A 4,443-nucleotide genomic window follows, 5' to 3' on the forward strand; every position below is an offset into this window, starting at 1 on the left:
ACAGGCAAAGTTATGCCAGCTTTTTCTTGTGACTTAGGAGAATCACACCACTTCGGCAGACTCTTAAATGACCAAAGTACTTGCATGTATCGATTCTTCCTTTATTCCCTACAGATATTAGTTATTGCAGTGTTTTGGGCCAACTGAAAAATATGTTTCCAGTCATTTGCCATTGAAAGCTTATGTTTCACTTTCTAAGACACACTAGTGGCTTTTTTTCCTGTAAGGAAAAGCATTAGAGATCTTCCACATCCCCTTTGTGAAATCTGTGTGCTTCTGCTTCACTTCTCAATCCAACTTCACATGTACATCTGTCCTGTTTCAGCAGCTTAGTAGCCTTAGCAAACACAAAAACTAAGAGTAATAAATTATACTTGGTTTTAAAATGTTGGACGTGAATAAAAATCATTTTTCTTCAAAGCTCAAAAGAGATCCTTTCATAACCACTCCTGACAGACCACAGAGGATGGGATCTAGACTTCTTTTAAACAAGAGGTTGTAGATGCCAACTTTATTTCTCCAGTGGCTAACCAGACATATTAACTCAAATGGAACATGAAAGAAAGATGCCTTCCCTGTCCCCACAAACCTATTATCATGAGGACTGTGAATATTATGTGCTCGATGTTCTATGTGAAAGAACGAACAGTAAAAGCTTTCAAAATGAAGTCAGCTGTAAATGCATACTGTTTTTTGAACTTAAGATATAAACTCCCATGAAAGTTGTCTTTTTAAAAAGTTACAGAACCTTTGAAAAATGAAGATGTAGCAGATATAAAATTTCTAAGTTTAAGAGTGAATTCAAAGATGAATACTTCATAACCTTGATAAATTACGAGATTTTTCACTATGTGTCTAGCTGTACTAATCTCACATTTACAGATGATGTGTAGAACCTTCCTGCTGTAAATTTTGTGTATTTCAAAAAACAAGCATTGCTCCCAATTCTAACAATGTTACCTTGAAATTCAAAATGTTTGATATTTTGTTTTCCAGAATTACATGTTTTGAAATCAGCATTACTTGCAAAAGTTATAAGAAGACAAAATTGCTAGCTTCATGGTTGGAGGGAAAGGCTGCAAAACATTACCTGAATATACAGATAATTTCCGGAATATATTCCAGGTGAAATAAATGAGTTTTCCACAGTAGTTATTCCAAAACTATGTGGTTTTTGTCTCATGATAGAGTAGACACAGAGAAGGATAGTCTGTAGCAAATGACATGCCCTTTTCACAAAATGTCTTCAGTTCCTTATTCTCACATAGATTAGGCCCAGGCCTTCCGGGCCACACCTGAAAATTATGGAGAGATACAGCTAGACCTGCATTTCATTATTTGTGCCAGGTCTACTGTTCTTAAGACCATGCCATGACTTCTTAGGGGGTGGAGGGCAATATACCACCAGGGCCAAATCTAGGTCTAAAACGTTTTGGCTGTTCCCTAGGCTGGCGACCAGCTTGCTTCTCACAGATGGCTGCCATCCGCAAACCGCCTTGAGCTCTACCAGAGGCCCAGCAAGTCAAGCCTGTGGATTCAGCACTCACTGCCCACAGCAGTCTTCCTCACCACAGAATGAGCATTTGCTGCCCACATCCTTCCTGTCCTCACAAGGTGCAGCAAGTCCAGCATTGCAGTGCCCTTGCTCCCCTTCCCAGTCCTCCCTGTTCTGTCAGGGGAACTCCCCCCGGTCCTTGGCCTGCACAATGTCTAAACTCCATTTTTGCTTCATATCCCTGGAGAAGCCGTGAGCTGAAGCTGAGCCCAGTTCCCTATGTGCAAGCATTTACAGCGGACTGTTCCTGAAAGAGCATTATTGGGCAGCTCTTGTGAGGAGGAACCTTTACAACGAGACTCTAGGACTAGTTCTGTCTTGGTGTGTATAATGTGAATTACTGTACATTCCTCACTGAGGATAAATAACGCGGTTCGTTCTGAAGCAAAACATACTCTCAGTCAAGTTTTCCCTCCTCAGTTATACTGGCAGCCAGGAGTACATGGAAACATGCCAGAGTCAAAGTGGACTGTAATAAAGTCAGTGGCATTTTATCAGATACTGTAGCTAGGGGCAGAATCTGATCCAACATTCACATTTTGAATAGAATTCTTTTAGAAAGTACTTCAGAGAAATAAAACAAAAACAGTTGATTTTCCTTGATAATATTCAATCCATGCAGTACAATTCACAGGAGGCCAATAAATGATTGTTACTGGAAACTTTGAAAAATCATTGCAAAAGAAAACATTTATACAAGTTTATGAAGACTTCTGAAGTATGGTTGATACGTTCAGGTCCAAAAGGACCGTAAAGTATCAGGATATTACACAGAGCAATGCTGATGGTTCTTACTCTATTTACGTTGAATGCAGTTTCATTTGCTTTTTGCATATGGGAAAGGTTAATTCTATACCAAACAATGTTTTGATTCCACTCTAGTGAATTTCTTACAGAAACACAAAAGATTACTTGGATTAATAACAAGGGTAATAAAAATACTTCCCACTTTATAATACGAAGATAAACATGTATTTGTAACGGAAAACTGTTTTCTGGAAAAAAATATAAAATTCAGACCTTGGCAAACAGGACTGTAGAAAGTAAAAACAGCTCTGAATGCTCACCCCAAACTGTTTTAGTCCCTATATTTGTTTATAGCAGAAGTACTTTTCTTGGGTCATTTTTAGTTTAAGTTTGCTACTGAAGATAGTTAAATATACCTAATAATTACGGTAGGGTTACAGCTAGATTTTAATCAAAATGTGATGCATCTTAGAGCAGCTTTTCATCAAAATTTGAGCCAAGATTTTTAAGTTCATGAACATTTCAGTAAAGCTGGGTCAGGTCTAGAATGAACCCAGATTGATTTATGGAATTGCATTAAAAAAAAAAAAAAATCTTCAGAAAGTTCAAAAAATAAATAATATCCTCAGTATAATAAATCAATACGATTTACTCCCATAGTATAATTTTTTTACCTTCTGTCTATCTTACCTGGAAAGAATACAAAGAAAGAAGTGGACAGATGAGAGGATTCAAAACCAGACAAACATTCATGATTGCAATCACAGAAATACATCCATAGAAGGAGAGCTTGTCACACTTGGAATTATTTATTGTGGAGGAAACAGAGGAAAGAGGAATAGAACACTGAATGCATAATATAAGGGAACTTAGATGCTCGCAGGCCTCCTTCCCCTACTATTATGTCAGAATAAGGGAACTTTCAGTGAAATTGAGAAAAAGACAAAACAAACCAAAACTCTTCTTAAAGGGATAAGGAAATTGCTTTTTTGTTTGTTTGTATGTTTCTTTAGGTATTAAGCATAAATAAAAATAACCTGTAGAACTCATCTTATGATCAAAAAACTGCAGGGAAAATGCAGCAACTACATCCCTAGATCTGAGACTATAAAACATAATGCTTAGCACCAAAGCTGACTAGTTAAAGAGGTTGAACTGACTCATAAGAAGAAATTCCCCTTGCACAAGTTGTCCTTCACACAAATAGGATGATTTTTTTAAACCTTTTTTTTTTTTTTTTTACTATTTTTAAAAAAAATTCCCATTATTAGTTCTACATTATAATTTCGCCCTATTAATACTACTAAATTTCATTTTTTTTCACTTAAGAGTTATGTTAGTCTTCATTGACAAAGGATTGCTCTGAGATCAATCATCAACAACAATTGTGTTCTTTAGTGTGCAGACTTCTAAGAGAACAGCTTGAAGAATAGGATAAGGCCCTTCATTCATGGTCACTAGACATTCATTCCTCCTTGTTTATGACCTATCAATAATCTCATCAAAAATTAGGATGATACAACAACTAAGCCTGGTAATTCACATCATTCTAGCAATAATCAATCTTTATCACTGCATACCACCAGACCAGTCTGGATACCATCTAGGAGCTTCACTAAAATATCTGTATAAATTATTGCCATGGAGCTCCTCTAGGCATTTGCTACGTAGCTAAGGTGCAACAAATCCGGTTTGACTGATAGTCAAGGAGACAGCAACTGACACCAATCCGGGTGTCTGTAACACTGAGTATCAGCCATAACACTTCTGCCATAAGCCTGGGCAAATGCAAGTAGGGGACATGGAAAGAAACTAGGAGCGGCATAAAGAACATGAAACAGAACTAGGGATATGTTCTAGGTAATATGTGAAGGGGGCACAGAAGAATGCCGAAACAGTATGGATTAACCAGAGGAAATCCGAATTCATGGTTTCTGCACTTACTGAAACATTTATTCCTTATTCTCCATTTTCTGACTGATGAGAGATAGACCACAGCCAGAAAGAAAGTATTAGGTAAAGGTGGTCTGCTGTCAGAAAACATGGAATACATACTTTAATAAACAGCTCAAGGTATGAGAACGAGAAAATTACTGTTTCTCTTCTCAGATTCTACACGTTAATCATGCCTTAACCACTTT

This window comes from Oxyura jamaicensis, chromosome 5 (assembly GCF_011077185.1).
Source record: "Oxyura jamaicensis isolate SHBP4307 breed ruddy duck chromosome 5, BPBGC_Ojam_1.0, whole genome shotgun sequence".
Classification (NCBI taxonomy): Eukaryota; Metazoa; Chordata; class Aves; order Anseriformes; family Anatidae; genus Oxyura; species Oxyura jamaicensis.